Source organism: Xenopus laevis, chromosome 2L (assembly GCF_017654675.1).
Source record: "Xenopus laevis strain J_2021 chromosome 2L, Xenopus_laevis_v10.1, whole genome shotgun sequence".
Lineage (NCBI taxonomy): Eukaryota > Metazoa > Chordata > Amphibia > Anura > Pipidae > Xenopus > Xenopus laevis.
In genome coordinates, this window is record NC_054373.1 from 162,801,817 (window position 1) to 162,820,442 (window position 18,626).

Below are 18,626 nucleotides of genomic sequence, written 5' to 3' on the forward strand. Positions count from 1 at the left end.
GAATCAGTTTTCAAGGATTCTGAAATAGTAAGCTATTTAAACATTATTTTCTAACTGGAAATGAAATGAAAGTTTAATGATTCAGAAAATCTTTAGTCCAGGAGAAAATAAACTAAACTTCTTATCAATACGACTATGTTTTTTTTTGGCAGGGGCCATTTTTAAAGAATACTGTATCCTTCTTGTCTTTAAACCAATGTTTGTCCCTGGATAGACCACAGCAGTCTGTTCATGCTTCTCAAAATAACATTTGTTACTTGATTTTAAAATAATCATATTTAGGGAAATTCAAACAAAACTGTTCATTGTTGAAATACACATATGAAGTACATAGCTGACCTCATCCGTGTAATAAAGTAGATCCCATAACTGTCTCCATTTCTTTTTAGCCAGTCACTATAGTCCTTTAGATATTGTGTAACTGGCCCACAAGATCATAAATGCCTTGGCAATGTATAATTTTCTCTCTTCATAGGGATATTGGTTTCCAATTAATTGGGTGCTCCACATGAGACCTTTAAGGGGATGTAAACCTAAAACAAATGTTTAGCTAATACAAGAATATATAATTCTAAGCAATTTCCCAATGCACATTCCTTACACTTTTTTTCAATGGTTATAAATTTACATTACATATAGATTTATTTGTATGTTTGAAAATTGCTTAGAATTTCATTTTCTTTCTTTAGGCAAAAATGTATTTCAGATGTACATGCTTTCTAATAATGGATTTGTAACACACTGGTGCAGTATTTATCAAAGGCACAGCTTTGTTTAGCACTGCATGAAGTCCTAAATAAATAGGTTTGGGTAACATAATGGTGAGTGGGTGTGGGAATAAAAGCCCATTTTTTTGAAGATGTTCCGAAGTACAAATTTAAGGGTTTTCTTCCCAAAATGAGTTGCAATAGGTCTGTGAAGGTTCTCATTCATCCAGGTCATATTATAGTACAGGTATAGGATCCCTTATCCGGAAACCCGATATCCAGAAAGCTCCGAATTACGGACTCTATTTTATCCAAATAATCCAAATTTTTAAAAATGATTTCCTTTTTCTCTGTAATAATAAAACAGTAGCTTGTACTTGATCCCAACTATTATATAATTAATCCTTATTGGAAGCAAAGCCAGTCTATTGGGTATATTTAATGTTTAAATGAATTTCTAGTAGACTTAAGGCACGGAAAGATCCGTTATCCGGAAAACCCCAGGTCCCGAGCATTCTGGATAACAGGTCCCATACCTGTAATAAGTTAAATCAACTGGGCTTGCTGTATTTTTGCTCTTGAGATGTTATGCTAGTCATCCGACTGGCTTTCTCAATTCAGATAAACTGAGTAGGCCAGTTGGATGACTAGCAAAACATCTCAAGAGCAAAATTCAGTATTTACCATGAGAACCTTCACAGACATATTAGTTAGTTATATGTTACAATAGGGGAGCACATGGTAAACTCAATTAATTATTTTAAAAAGTTAACTCAGCTTGCTTGTTTTGCTCTTGACTTCTGTAGCCATTGTTTCATAGCCTTGGGTCCCCAGATGTTGATCTTTCAACAACATAGAAGCCAGGTTCAAGGCATGCTGAAAGTTATAATTCTGCAACATCTGGATACCAAGGTGAAGCAGGGCATATTTCCTCCTTGCTGCAAATCAATAGCCACACTTTTTAGTTTGTTGCTTTAAATGTTTGCTCTACTTTTGGCAAGAACACCTTGCTATCTGCTGTCTTTCAGAAGGAGCCCTCGCTTATGAAAATAAATTGCAAATGCAGTAAGGATTAAATCAAGTGAGCTTCAAGGAAAACAGATTACTAACATGTTCTCTAGAGAAATCTAACTTGTTATTACTGTGAAAGAGAATTATGCATGTTGGTACAGGCAATTAAATGCATATCATTCTACATTTCTCAGTGTATACACTGTATTGAATGCTGTAAGGTGCTTCTAATGGTGAAAATATTTAAGTGCATTCTGGGCTAGTGGTGACCTGTGCTTAATTTACATCTATTTAAAAAGGTAATAGTATAACAAATGTAATTATAGAGTTAGAAAAATGAGACAACTCTTTTTGGTGGCCTTATACTAAGGGGCACATTTACTAAGGGTCGAATATTGAGGGTTAATAAACGAAGTAAAATCCTACAAATTCGAATATCAAATTTGAAGGATTTACCGCAAATCCTACGATCGAACGATTCAAAGGATTTTAATCGATCGATCGAAGGATTTTCCTTCGATCAAAAAAAGCTTAGAAAACTTATGGGGAAGGTCCCCATAGGCTAACATTGTACCTCGGTAGGTTTAAACTGCAGAGGTATGTAGTCAAAGTTTTTTTTAAAGAGACAGTACTTCGACTATCGAATGGTCGAATAGTCGAACGATTTTTAGTTTGAATCGAAGTCGAAGGTCGTAGTAGCCTATTCCATGGTTGAACAAAAAATTACTTTGAAATTCGAAGTTTTTTTACTTCGAATACTTCACTTGAGCTTAGTAAATGTGCTCCCTAAACATTAATGAAAACATCTATACATAAAAAGGGGCATTGATATTGTTTTTAAATAAAAAAAACTATAATGGAGCAGGGTTACCCCTGCACATGGGGGCTAACTCCCTTAATAGATGAAAAAGTCATAATGGTAATTGACTGTACCCATCTGGAAAATATGCTCCCCCCATTATTAATAATAAAGCAACATCCAGTATACCGAGAAGTGGACATGGATAGGTTTCCCCAATGGGTTTCATCTAACAAAGAATTTGATACCATTGTTCTATCCAGTGTGCTCATTGTTGGGTACCGGTGCGTCTATCAATAACATGCTGCTCTATGATGTGTCTACATCATTTTATGGTAGAGCACCAGCATTTCATTGTCATCAAAATTTTAAAGCATCATTCATTCCCTATTACAGGTATGGGACCTGTTATCCAGAATGACCTGAAGCTTTCTGGATAAGGACCCTTTCCATAATTTGGATCTCCATACTTTAAGGGGCAGATTTATCAAGGGTCGAATTTCAAGTTCATGGGAGTTTGTAAAAACTCCAATAAACTCCCATGAACTCGAAATTTGAAGAAAAAAAAAATATATTTTTCAAAATTTTTCTAAAAAAATTCAAATTCGGGTAAATGGGATGGACCCGCAAACTCGAATCAAATTTGATTCAAGTTTTTTCACCAAAAAAAACTTGATTTTCAGGATGTCTCCAAACATTTCCAAATTGATTCCAGGATGTCACCCATAGGCCAAAACAGCAATTTGACAGGTTTAAGGTGGGAATTGTTGATTTTGAATTCTTAAAGGGCCAGTACATGATAAATCCCGTAATTCAAATTTTTTTAAAAACTCGAAACGAATTTTAACTATTCCCTAGTTGAATTACACTAAAATAAACACGAAAATGCACATTTTTAAATTTGAAATTCGAAATATGAATTTTCACTTCGACCCCTGATAAACCTGCCCCTAATCTGATAAAAATCATTTAAACTTTGAATAAACCCAGTAGGCTTGTTTCCCCACCAATAAGGATTAATTATATCTTACTTTGGATTAAGTACAAGGTACTGTTTCATTATTACAGAGAAAAAGGAAATATGTTTTTAAATTTTGATTATTTTAATTAAAATGGAGTCTATGGGAGATGACCTTCCCATAATCCAGAGCTTTCTGGATAATGGGTTTCCAGATAATGGATTCAATACCTGTCGTATAGAATATTTATGTGGCTTAGGTGGGATACGGCTAGGGATCATTTGCACTGTTTTCTTCTCATATCAAGAAGGGTATGAATTGTTTACAAATTAAATTTTTAACTTCCCTGTCATTTATTTCATGTGCCACCAGAGCGGCTACTTTATATTTCTATTTACTTGTTACTTGTTCATCTGTTTGATGTTTATAGTTGACTTTGGAGCCATTTTAGGGTCCATTTTTCCCTCTAATCTAGAGAAGAACTAGCTTCTAGAAGAGATCTAGATAAAATGTTTGTCCACATCAATAAACTCCTACATTTTATGTAAGATCTATGATTGTGATATTTATATTGTGGATTTGCATCATTGAGTCTGGATCACACTAGGGCTGTATTACATATTATTTTTATTGTTTCATAAAAAATATATATATATATTTCCATTTTTGAAAAACTCATTTTACAATTCACAGTAATACATTAAAGCAATCATGTATAAGAAGCAATTGTTACACATCAGAGAGGTTTTACATGTTTTTTGCTCTCTGGCTGTAGAATCAATAGCAGTTAAAACTAGAGAGGTACATTTCCTGAAGAAAATGTGAGTGGTGCTTGCCGTGGCAAAACTCAGGCCCAAATCTGATTGGCAAACGAGCGGATCTATCCATGTATGGCCACCTTTAGACATAATTAAGAATTTGATTTTCTACAGACAAGGACAGACTGTGTTAGGATTTGTTTCCTGAAATGACTTAAGCTTGTTGAAAAGATGGGGAGGCACATTTATTAAAGATTGAATTTTTGTTGTATTAGAGCATTTTGAAACCATATTAAAGTCTTATTTTTCTAAAACCACGAATGCCATGAAATGTATTAAAAAGTATGAATGGAAAATCGAAACTGTATTCAAAATTGAATGAATACAGCTGTCTGTTGCAGAACATGGAAATTAACCGGATTAGTTATGACACCTTATTGTAATGTCCATATTTGTGAAAATTTTTAGAAATTAAATATTAAAAAAAAAAAAAAGTATGAATGGAAAAAAATGCTAAACGATCTGAAATTTTTTTAAATATCTCTAAAACCTCTAGTTGTCCAGATAAAATTCAGAGAGTTGTAGTAGGCATCCTCTGCAGTTGGATGAATAATCACATGGCCGTGAGTTCTGATGCAGATTCACTGGTTTGCTGTTGGTTTCTGTGCAATTCTGTGTAATTCCACTGGTACCAGATAAGAAACGTTTGCTCTTCTCCCAGCATTATTAGTTGGAGATGTCAGAACATATCTAGACAGTTAGTCAAACAAACTTCCTTTTTCCTAACAAAATGAATAAACAATAGTTTCTTGAAGCAAGGTTCAACTGATAGAACACGTATACTTATGAAGGGATACAACCCTATTTCTCTGTCTCCACCTGACTGGACAGTCATACACCCCCAAATTTGTAACTAGCCTTTTTTTGCAGTGGCTGGGATGGTAATTAAAGCTAAGATACAGCTGTAAACTACACAATATTACTCTAACTAATCAGGGAAAATGTTATTAAGGGGTCACTAGCAACTTATTAGCTAAACCGAAAAATTTGCTTAACTGCAAAAAAATTCACAAAACCACAAAATTTCGCCAAATGCATTGGAGTCAATAAGGAAGGCAAAATCACTTTGCAGTTAAGGTACTGTAACCCCTTGTTGGCTGTAACACCCCTTTGGTTAAGTATCCTAGAGGTACGAAACGCGTAGGGCCCTAGGAGATATATGTTGATTTTTAAATTTGACCAATACAAATTAATTTTTTAACGAATCTTTGGCCCTGTGGATTCCTCTGAGTGCCGGATAGCCCTGCTTTTCCTGTTATACAATTTGGTTTTCCACTGCCCATGGCGGGGGCTGGTGCACCTGGACCACATGATCAACTTGGTGAGCTATTCATATTTGTGATTTATACTAATATTCTGGAGCACCTTATTCCTTTTGTTATGGTGTAACACCACTTTGTCCAGCTAAAAAGGTTCAGCGCATGGGGTACATTGGACTCTAATAAACAGGCAAGGCTAGACCATGTCCAGCTAGGAAGCAGGCAGAGTTCCGGTTACATTTGACCCTCTCTCCGCAGGATGGGCCTTTGCAACTTGGAAGGCTGAAGGAATGGTGTTGTTCAACTATACCTCACTTGTGCTACGCGACTAAACAAAAGAACTGGATGCCAGAAGGTTATAGAACAAAACAAACAGCAACAGGCTTTATTCTCCTAAAGAGCAAATCAGAGATTGGATACTCACAATCCTCTGAAGTTTATCACATACATGTCAGGTACATGACAGCATTCCAGAGCCAGCACCTTGTGACACCCTTGTGGAGACAGCATACCACACTGGATATACTGTATGCTCCCTCAGGATCTCTGTACCGTGACCTGGATCCTCACACGTTGGATCAGGGAAATCACTAAACCTTATTCCCTATTAGGCTGTGATCCCTACATCACAGGCTAGTCTTGCCTGAGGGGAGAACTACTCCTTTGCTACCCCTCCTAGTTGGAGCACAGGCTGTTCTTGCTAAATTAGCTCTATCTGCCTTACTTTCCTAGAAAGTGTTGTTACAGAGAACTACCCTGTTCTGACTTCCCCTCATTTATGGGGTCCCTGTATTCCCAACTTCACCACAGCCTCCCCTTTACTGAGGATCCAAGATCCAGGTTCCCAGTGTATCCACTCCCTCCTAGAGTGGCAGGGGAAAGAGGAAGCTCCACCCTCTGCCCAGCTCTATACTGAAGTGTGACAGGAACTAGTCAACAGCCTCTAGGCCAATGATACACTGTACACAATATGCTAATAAGCTAAAGTAGATACATTGGCTTAAGCCCAGCAACTAGAGAACAAGGTAGTCTAGGCATTTAAATCCAAAGGGGAGTGTTAACCCTATGGTTCCCTACAGAAGTAAATCATGAAGTGGTGTAGTTCAACTACAATATCCCACCTCCACTGCCAGTTCATTCAGCAACAAATAAAAAAAATGGGTGCCAGAAGTTCTTTGCAACAATAATGGAACAACCTTTATTGTCCAAGACATTTGACAGGGTTATACTCACAAATCCGCAGAGGTAGTACAGCACATATACTCGGAGGAGCAAAGACGCAGCACAACACTGATGCAACACTGTGGATAGTAATAAGTAGATACTGCCATAGGATGTCTACCTTCAAGTTCCTGAATCCCATACAGTAGTCCTTGGTTCTGGGAGGTATAATCTAAGCCTGATACCCTACTCGCTACTGTGGTCCCTTTATTAAGGCAACATAGCCTGTCAGGAGTCTACTCCTATAGTACTTTTGTCAACCAGTCCAGACGGTGCACCAGGTTTAGCTCAGGCTTCTTGCTCTCTCTGATGGCAGGCATTAACTAAATGCACAAGTTGAATGTGCTGATCTTGATGCAAGCTTGTCAAGCCACAAAAAACTCTGATACAAAACTTTGCCAAGTAAAAGCAATCGAGGTCCCATAGAAGTCAATGGGAGCTGCGCTGATCCTATTGGACTTTTTTTTTTTTAGCAATTCATTTTTTTTTAGGTTTTAGAGATATCGTTCAGCACTTTTTATGTTCGCATCTTTCAATAACCTTCATGGCATTTGTGGTTTTAGAGAAATATGGGGGATTGAAATAAAAGTCGGTAATGGGAAACTTATACGCAATGTGAAAAGTTATGCTTTTCCTTTGCACAAATTTAATGTAGCTTTTGTGAACCCAGAAACTGTTTAGCGACCTCTTTTGACAGTGGAAGAAAGTTTGCAAATGTTATAGTTGGCGCCAGTCTGCAGTGGATGTAATAAAACTTGTTGTTTGCTCCAAAAGATCGTGAACTTCTTAAAAATGCGCAATTAAAATTTGCAATCAATAACAGTTTAAGAAAGAATATTACATTGCAAAATGCTACATTTTCTTCTTATTGGTACATATGTAACGTTTAATAGACTGGCCTCTTAATGTATGGCGATCCAAGTTACAGAAAGATCTCTTATCTGGATAACCCGTGGTCCCAAGCATTCAGTATAATAGATCCCTCCCCTCCGACTTAGTGAAGTATATACATGATTATAATAACCTGATTCTAGCAGAGAGTTGGAGGATCCAACAGTTCAAACCAATCTCGGCTATGGGAAACTCTTAATTAAAGATAAGTCTACCAGACCTCAGTCATATTGGCCCAAGTGTGACAAGACTGAAATAAGCTTATTTCACTATCTATGGTCTTGTCCTAAGGTTAATCTTTTTCGAAGAGAATTCACTCAATATTTAAACACTAGAATAAAAATATACATAAAATTATTCCCTAGTTTTGCTCTATTGCACTTAGACAGTGATAGGCTATTTTCCAAGTATGAACTAAAATCTATCTCCCAAGAAACAAAGATACTGATTACTCTTATATTGGCTGCTTTGAAGAAAGCACTATTTCGTTATTGGCTAAAAAACAAATCTCCTTTAATAACAGATATCACTTCATACAGTACCTTAACCAACTTAATTGGCAAGAAGCTCTGAAAGCTAAATCAGAAGACAGAGAGATCTGTAAAGTCTCTTTATTTTGAGGTTTGCGATTCTAGAAATAGGGACCAAATATTTAGGTTTCTTCTTATGTAGATCATTTGCTAGTCAGAGTATCCGATTTTCCTGAAAACAATGGTCTCTCTTTCTTTATCATCCACTGGATTATTTATGTGTTTTATTAAATGTTTATATATTCACTTTATTATAATTTTTTTTTTTTTGTTAACTGAATATTTCTTATGCTATGCTCTTGTTCATTTTGCATTTTAAAGCACCCTAATGTGTTACTTGCAATATCTTTTCAAGACTGCAAGATAGTAACTGTCTTGTTGTTTTTTGCTGTCCATTGTGAATATACAGTGTAATAGATCTTATACCTGTATTTTAGTTTCTGTTCACAGACACTGTGGGGCAAATTCACTAAAGGCCGAATTTTCGCCAGCGAATGCTCCACCACATCTTTCGCTAGTGTTCATTTCTGCCTAGCGAAACTTCGTTAGTACGCTTAGGACAATTTGAATAGGGTGGGTACATATAGATCGTCTGGACGTCTTTATTAGAGATGTTGGTGTAAATGCTTGAAGTGGCCACTTTTTATTACAAATGTCCAAGGAAGCAAAATAAAGACAAAAGAGATCCTCTAATGTCCTAGACATGAGCCCACCCTAAAACAAGTGTGGCATGCCCCTCAAATGTTTGGGAAAGAAATGTTAACACAAAAAACTTTACTAGTTAGGACTTTTGAAGACAATCCCGCTTTAAAATATGAAAAAGGCCAGCATTTTTTACAACTTTTATGACTTTTCGGAATACAGGATATGATGTCACTGACATAGGATTGGGGAGGATGAAGCTTCATCTTATCAGTTCACCAGGTCTAAGGTGGCAAAGGAAACTCTGACGAAAGAGGTAACATTTTGTAAAATTCACACTTTAGAGAATATGCAGAGTAGCGATCATTCGCCTGAGCGTAAATTCGCCTGGCGATATGGTGCGAAACGACACTAGCGGCGGTCTCTGCGGATGAGATTTCTGCTGAATTTTCTCTAGTGACGGCCCTTTAGTAAATCTGCCCCTGTGAGCAGAACTGAGGGCAGTGCAGCAGAATCGCTGGGCTAAAATGTGTTTATAGACATAAGTAAACTTTTTTGTATTCATATCACAGCTTTTGATTGCACAGCCATCTGTCAACATGATAAAAAGACGAGTACATGATAAAAAATAAGCAAATCTTCCTTCATTGTGATAGGATCAGTCATGGAAGCTGAGAATCACACGGCAGAACAATTTGCTGGGAATGTCAGTCCTTTGTATTTTAAATGATATATCACTTTATTTCATTTCATTCTTTATTTCCATAAATAACAGTTGAACCACAAGCAGTTACAGAGTGGCCAAGATTCAGATGTTACAGTTCAGATAAATTGCTTGGGTATTTGCAATTACAAAATGATTGACTTGGCTGGCAATCCATTTTCTGTCAACCATGAAGAGAAATCTATCACACCCCTTTACTATTTCTTCACCGTGTCCAGTAATTGTCATTCTGTTCTATATCTTTCTTTTTTTAAAACAATGTTTTAGCGCTGTTCCATCCCTTTGTCGACCTAATGACAAACTAAAGTTTAAAAATGAATTTCAGACACAGGGTACATGCCTTTGTTTTGGGATTTCCAATAGATCTCCTTTCATTCATGAATGCTAAATATTCTTCAAGCAATAACAAATTATTTCCAAATCACCTTTTAAATCACTTGCTTCAGTGTCAGTACCTGTAAACAGAAAATAGACGTTCCATTACAAATGTTTTTACAGCATTAGGATTATAAACATTTTTTTAAAGCCATATGCAAAAAAACAAGGCAATTCCTCTTTGTTATGGTAAGCCTCTGCATTGGCACTGATTCTAACTCAGCAAATGCATTTTCCTCTTTGGCATTATCAGGTGTAGGGTACCATGACCCTGATAATGCATTAACAGGTTTTCCAGTATTTCATTCTGTGATGAATACCAATCTGCTTGAGCCGGATGACTTGCTCTCATCAAACAGAGTGAGAAAAACTTAGCACTTCTTCAACAATATCTGCATTGTTTGAGCCCAGAGCTTAGAGCTTGACAGGAGATAAGCTTTAGCTAGTTTTTTCTCTGAATGCACTCTCAGATATATATAAAGAAGCACTGTTTTTTTATCATAATTAGTACATCATACTCTAAAGCAGTGATCCCCAACCAGTAGCTTGTGAGCAACATGTTGCTCTCCAACCCCTTGGATGTTGCTCCCAGTGGCCTCAAAGCAGGTGATTATTTTTGAATTCCAGTCTTGGAGGCAAGTTTTGGTTGTATAAAACCAGGTGTACTGCCAAACAAGGCCTCAATGTATCTTGATAATCCACATAGGGGCTACCACATGGCCAATCACAGCACTTATTTGGCACCCCAAGAATATGCATGTGTTGCTCCCCAACTCCTTTTACTTCTGAATGTTGCTCACGGGTTCACAAGGTTGGGGATCCCTGCTCTAAAGCAATGTTTGCTCAGAGAATCCAATATAAATAGAGATGACAGTTACTTTTGACCAATGCTGGCTGATGGAAATTCACGATTTGAATGTACTCAATCTGCGTAACAAATTCTACTATGTGTATGGAAAACTCAATAAAAATGTATTGAACCAGCAAGGGAGTGACACAACTCACACATTTTACCATGGCATCTATATACACAATTAGTGATGGGCGAATTTTTAGTCTGAACCGCAGTGTAGATTAATCATGATCATCACACCCACTTTCTTGTAAAACAGCAACAAAGGATTTCCACTCCTGTCTGGCCAATTTCAATGTTTGTTGCAATTTCTGCTTCAACTGTGCATCGCCATGTCTCTTTAAGCTGGCTTCTCCCCTTTCCATTTAGTGTCGAGTAAAGTCCAATGTTGGTGGTAATTCACCTTTGCACAGGTCTAGTCCACTTCCACCACCTTTGCATTGTACTTTAGATGACACTAAGAAAGTCATAGTTTAAAATTTTCTGTGGCTGTCAGGAGATCGCAACTTTGTTTCCAAGATGGCGATGGGCATGTCCATGTCATTGTGCTTCTAAATAAATGGATGCCAGAGACCCTGGTTCAATTCCCAAATATAGGTCTTTCTTGAGATCCAGGCTCCTACATTGTTATTTTCTCTTGATCCTTTGACCTCCTGCCTTGATTCTGACTTCACTATTTGCTGCCTACCCTGATCTTTTGCCTGGATATGACTATGAACTTTCTAAACCCTTTGGATACCTTGAATTGGACTTTCTGTATTCAGCTTCCTCCTTGGTCCCGACTCCAACCTACTAGAGCCACTTGGCCCTGGCAGTGGCCAGAAGATATGAAGAATATCAGGCTGAGAACTTGGCTGAGTCGCTTTCTGCCTTAATTTAAGTTAGTGTAAATGATTTTATGCTTTGTTCTGAGTTGTTATCCTTGTCAATAAACATTTTTTAATTCACATGAATCTACATTGTAGTCCAGCCAGAGTGCATTTCATATTGTTCTATATTTGAGGTCATACTTGCCTGGACCTCTGAGGGGGCCCGCTGCGATAGACCATCATAGAAGGATGCAGCTGGTCCCTGTAATGTAAATCTGGTGATTCTTCTTTTTGACACATAGATGAGGCATTGGTAGATGCTGAAGGGAGAGGAGAGCTACTTCTCATTTGCCCTCAGATCATCAGTCTGAACAGAAGGAACAATCTTATCTGGCCACCTGCGTGAACTGACAAATACCGGTAGCATTAGATCTGATCCTCAGACCAATGACTTGGATAACTGTAGGACTGATATGTGTAAGGCCATCTTTAAAAAATAATTGTAAGGAATATTAAATTCAAAGCATTATGGGGAATCTTCAAAAAGTGTATTTAATATATTTCGATTTAATAAAACATGTTTAATAGATTTGGGAATTTTATTGTAGCCTTTGGAATTCTCATCTTGTGTGTGCTATGGATCATTGCATTTAAATTTCTGCAAAAGGTTAGCTGCAAAAGGTTGCCTATCCATCCAGAAATATATCGCAGAAATTAGATTCTTGTTCCTTTTTTTAAAATAGCCTTGACCACAGAAGGCATTACAGTGTGTTGTTAAGTACTAATTGGTATCACACATATACACAGCGGCTCTCTGTTCAATCTGTGTTTACTGGATGGTTTGTGTTCCATTGATTTCTGCCCACAGGTTTACAGCAACAGCAAGAGAAAAATGAATTAATTCAATCAAATCCACAAACGCGAACCGCTATGCCAATTCTGCTCACATATATGGGGCTGTAGTTAATTTGTTCAAATAAAATACATTTGCTGGCTTTTTTTTTGGCTTTCAGGGTCAGTATCCCACTTTGAAAGCCGGAAAGGATCAGAAGAAGACGGCAAATAGTTCAAAAACTATAAAAAATAAAAATGATTGCTAATTCTATAACATACTAAAAATGAACTTGAACATGAACCTCCCCTTTAAATTCCCTAACATTACTTACATACATCACACTGCTTGTTATACATCGCTAAGGTGCGGCATTAACAAGCACTTTAATTGTGGGGCTTTAAAAGAAGGACTTTCTTGTGATATTCAAGTAATGTGTTTGGTATGTGTTCCATTGTAAATCAATTGCACTTCAGTTGCTTAACTGTGGAAGTTAGAAGTATGTACTTGTGGTGCCTCTCAATGGATGGAAATGTGCCCGGAGTAATGATAAATATTTGGCCAACCAGAAGAGTAAGTCGATGTGGGCAAAGTGCTCATGTTTCACATTGCAGAGACTTGATTCCTGGGATTGCAGTTTTTTTAATCCTCGGAAATGGCTGTTTGTGTCTGAGCCGCTAAATATGTTTGACTGGATAGGAACGGTTATGTCACATTGAAAACCACTGAATCATTTTGATGATCTAAACGCTTAAATCATCAGGGCTGTGCCTGGCAGGGAAGTTGACACTTTGGGGCAGATTTATCAAGGGTCGAAGTGAATTCAAAGGAATTTTCAAAGTAAAAAAATTCAAAATTGGAAGTAATTTCTTGGATCCTTCGACCATCGAATAGGATACTACAACTTCGAATTTACTTCGAATTTGATTTGAAGTAAAAATCGTTTGAATATTTGATAATCGAAGTACTGTCTCTTTAAAAAAACTTCGACTTCAATAGTTCGCCAAATTAAACCTGCCGAAGTGCTATGTTAGCCTATGGGGACCTTCTAGACCATTTTTCTAAGTCTTTACACATCTAAGTAAAATCATTCGATCGTACGCTAAAATCGTTAAAAACGTTCGATTCGAACGATTTTACTTTGATCGTTTGATGGCCAAATTCGGTGAAAAATCCTTCGACTTCGATATTGGAAGTCGAAGTATTTTAATTCGATGGTTGAATTTCGAAGTATTTTTAACTTCGAACTTCGACCCTTGATAAATCTGCCCCTTTATATTAGTTTTATGTTACTGTTCACATAAGGAAAGTTATTATTGAGTCTGTTTGTCCCTCTCACTCTTGTTTTCCCTAGACCCTGAAGCAACCGCAAATAAAGGGAACACTCAAAGAGAGCAATTAATAAATGGAATAACATGTTTAAAAGGAACATTACAGATAAAGGCTTAGCTCTGCGAAGCAAAGGAAATAGATATAAAGGTTATCTGAAAATAATCAAATTCAGAAAAGAAAACAAGATCCCAGCATGGGAAGGCAAGGTAAGGCTAGCAAGGGAGCACATAAACATACAGTACATAAAAAATATCAAACACAGAAGCCAAGTTTGAGGGGTAAAGCTATGCAACCATGCATTGATTTGTCAATATGAATAGGAGAGGGCCTGAATAGAAAGATGAGTAATTAAAAGTATTAATAATAAATGTGTAACTTTATGGAGCATTTGTTTTTTTTTAGATAGATGGGGCCAGTGGGCCCCTTTGAAATCTGGAAAGAGATAGAAGAAAAAGGCAAATAATTACAAAAAACTATTAAAAAAACATGTTTTAAAGGTGCTTAGAAATGGCCTTTCTATAAGTTGATACAGACAACTACAGTGGTAACCCTTCAAAAATGGTAGTGATCTATAAGACAGATAGTCTATGGGGGTTATTTATCAAAGTCCAAATTCATCTCAATATTTTCTGCTACAAACTCCGATCAAATCAGTTTGGTTTTTTATGATTATTTATTATTACATTTTCCCAATAATTTGCTATGTGGGGAAAAATCAGATTTTACATTTTTTTGGGGTATTTTTCAACTGATTTTCACAACTTTTTTGGATTTCAATTAAAAACTCAGATTTTTGCCCAAAAACTCTGAAAACTTCGAGGCATTGCATGAAACCCAGCGCACATCAAAAAATCATTGGCACTTTTCCCCTTGGGGTAAATTTACTAAGCAGCGAAAATTCGTCAGCAACGGCTTCACAGCCATCGCAACACTTCGCCAGATTAGTTCAGACAAAGCTAATTTACTAAAATGCAAAGAGAATTTTCTCTAGCGTTACTTTGGCAACTTCATTAGCGGTCTTCGCTCAGGCTAATTTGCAGAGTAACAAAATGATGTCACGCCCTTTAGTAAATGTGCCCTATTGACTTAAATGCAACCTCGATGGGTATGAGATGCCTAATTTTGTTATTCGGACATTTCCATCCTCGGGGTTTAATAAATTCTGAAAAATTTTAAAACTTTTTAAAAGTCAGATTTTATAAAAAAAAAAATACGAATTTATTGTGATTTTTGCATTCAGAATTTAGTAAATAACCCCCTTACTGTTGGCTGCTTTAGTTTTTTGTAAGAAAATTGGCAGATTTGTTTATAAAATTAATTGTTTTTACAGTTTTATTTATTATTTGTTTTCTTTCTCTTTGCAACTTTCAAATGTGGGTCAGTGACCCCAGCTAGCATTCAAAAAACATTACTCTGTAAGGCTCCTATTCATATTCCAGTCTCTCCTTCAAACCCCTGTTTGGTTTCTAAGTTAAATTGAACCCTAGCAGCCAGAAAATTAAAACAAATTGTAAATATCACTACATCATACAAAAAGTTTTTGTCACAAAACAAGGAAGTAAAAAATGTTTTCCCCTTCCCACCCCTAATTTGCATATGCAAATTAGGATTCATATTCAGTTCGGTATTCGGCCAAATCTTTTGCAAAGGATTCAGAGGTTTGGCCGAATCCAAAATAGTGGATTCGGTGCATTCCTACTTTTAACAAGTAATCAATCTAATCTGTTAAAGAGTAGTGATGAGCACATTTTTTTCGTCATGGATTTGTGGCGAAACTCCGCATTTCGCCATCTGCAAAATTTTTCGCAAAACTGCAGTAAAAATTTTTTGCGACAAGACACGCCCATTGACTTTAAGGCACTTGGCCAAAAATTCACCAAGACAAAAAGTCAGCACAAGATTAAATTCCCATTGACTTGCTCAATGGGTATTTGCTCAGCACTATTAAAAAATCTGTTTTAGGGATACTGTCTTTTGCAGGGTATGTCTGTAGCCTCAGATTTGGACATTTCCTGAAGAACAAACCCCCACAGCAAGTTGCCCACTGCAGAGACTTCCCTGTCCCCCACACAAACTGCCTGCCTGAATTTTCCCTGGACCTTCCATAACGGTTTCCGTAAATTCTGATATCATGGTCTTATGACTCATCACTTACTTTCTTGGAATAAAAAATTGATGACACAAGTTGACTATTCCATATATATAAAAAAATAAAAAAAAAATAAAAAGATTTGGGAGCTAACCTCTAATGTAACTTGATGTAAGATCTTGGTCAGTGCAATATACCTGGGGGTGCCAGTGATAACGATGGAAAATGCTTTTGCTGCAGAACTGCCTTTTGGTGCCAAAAGTCCATTAAGAGATTGCTTCCAAACAATACCAGATTATGGATTTACCAGAAATTCGTGTGTTTGTTTTCAGTCTTTTAGCATTTGGCCTTGCCTTTAATTTGTTTCTTTGCCCCCTACCCTCAGCCTTATTTAAGATTATGTTTTTAAATTGTGCCCTGAATCAATGGTGAAAATAACAGAAATAATTTGCAAATCACTCTTAACACTAAGGGGGTTATTTGCTAAACTCTGAATGCAAAAATCAGGTTGTGTTTTTTTCTATAAAATCAGACTTTTAAAAAATCATGAATTTTCGGATTTTATTAAACCCACGAGGATGGAAAAGTCAGAATCAGAAAATCCGGCATCTCAGACCTGTCGAGGTTGCATATAAGTCAATGGGAGAAGTCCCAATTATTTTTTGATGTGCGCTGGTTTTCGTGCAACACCCTGAAGTTTTCAGAGTTTTGGGGCAAAAATTGTGAAAATCTGACAAAAAAAAAAAAAAAGATCGTAAAAATCTGTTTTTTTTCCTGCAAAGCAAATTTTCTGAAAAATTTAATAATTAATAAGCGTAAAAAGCCAGAGTGGATTTGATCGCAGAGTTTGTAGCAGAAAATATTGAGATAAATTCGGGCTTTGATAAATAAAGCCATACAATTCAATGGAAAACTGTTAATAACGGTTACAAGTACAGTCAGTAGAGCAGATATTGCTACATGTGTAGAAATATAGAAAGGATACAGCAGCAGTCCAATAAGACTGCAAAATGTATGATAGGAAATCTCATGGGACTATCAAGAAGAAATTATCACATAGCAAATTATAAAGTTAACTGGTTATGTGGATATAAAGATGAAGCCATTAGGATTTCACATTTTGTCACACTGGGGGTTATTTATAAATATTGGGCAAATTTGTACCTGGGCAGTTACCCATGGCAACCAATCAGATGATTGCTTTCAGCGTTCAACCTGCAGCTGGCTGAAAAAAAGCTAATCACTGATTGGTTGCTGTGGGTTACAGCCCCACTGTGTCCAGACACCATGGGGGTTATTTACTAAACTCCGAATGCAAAAATCACGAAAAATTTGTTTTTTTTTATAAAATTCTGACTTTTAAAAAATCATGAATTTTTCGGAATTTATTAAACCCCGAGGATGGAAAAGTCTGAATCTGAAAATCTGGCATCTCAGACCTGTCGAGGTTGCATATAAGTCAATAGGAGAAGTCCCAATGATTTTTTGTTGTGCGCTGGGTTTCATGCAAAAAGCATAAGAAATCGACGTTTTCGGGTGAAAAATCCGAAAAAATCGTGAAAATCTGATGAAAAATACAAAGAAATTGTGAAAATAGGATTTTTTCCAGCAAAGCAAATTTTCGGGAAAATGCAATAATAAATAAGCGTAAAAAAAACCTGAGTTTGTAGCAGAAAATATTGAGATAAATTCGGACTTTGATAAATAACCCCCCATGTTTTAGTGCTAAATCCTACCTCTAGATGGTGTTAGAGTGCAATTTTTACAGTACATTGCTTCTGATGAACTAAGGGCATTACACTCTAGCGCCATCTAGAGGCACGATTTAGCACTAAAAAATTACAGTTTGACATGGTGCTACAAAATGTGAAATCCCAATGGCTTCTGTAGACAAAACCAGAAGCAACAATAGTGCTTTCATCAACTCAAGCTCAATATATTGAAACGGCTTGCCAATAAACCATGTGGTTACATTAACTTTTAATGGACTTGGTGGTGGCTGTGAATAACCCAACCCTACTCTGGAGGACAACAAGGGGTTTATAAAACACAAACACAGTCACGATCTAATGAAAATGAACCCAAGTATAAATCGCACATCCCCAATGCTTAAGGATGAATAAAGATCAAGGGGTTATTGTTTTGCAATAGTATTATAAAGCCCTCGTTGTCCTCCACTAGTCTGAGATGTCATGATGAAAAAGATAAATCTTGGGGAATAATTTTAATGCTTTTGTTAGAGATGTTTTTGTGTTGCATCAGTAAAATCCTTATTCTACAAATCTTACATTTTACTGTTCACTGCAGCAAGTGCTATGTAATAACGTAATTTTTTTTAAAATGTCCTATGTCATTTTTAGTTCTGTTATATTCTTCCCTCTCTGGATCTGTTTTTAGACAGGTTACGCTGTTACGTATGTTCCATGATGTGCCCAGAAAAGTGTGAATAGAGAATACAGATGATTTTTTTCTTTTCCCAAAAGTGTGATCTCATTACAGACAACCTGAATGTACATATCAGAGAAAGAGAACAGTTAATACATTTTGTTTTCTGGATTAGATTTGAAAAAGTTTTTTGTTTTTTGTTTTTTTTGATCCAAAAAAAAAAGTCTACTTTTTAAGGCCACCTTTTGCGGCAATTACAGCTGCAAGTCGCTTTGAGCTTGCTATATCTTGCCACTGGGATTTTTGCCCATTCCTCAAGGCAAAACTGTTCCAGCTCCTTCATGTTGGATGGTTTTTGCTTGTGAACAGCAATCTTCAGGTCTGACCACC

The 18,626-nt window shown here is 36.6% G+C and overlaps 1 protein-coding gene across 1 annotated transcript in view; it reads left to right on the top strand.

The window, feature by feature from the left end:
- rxfp2.L (relaxin family peptide receptor 2 L homeolog) overlaps nucleotides 1-18,626 on the top strand; it is a 163,553-nt gene that overhangs the window by 93,362 nt on the left and 51,565 nt on the right. The gene's annotated exons all lie outside the window — the stretch shown is intronic.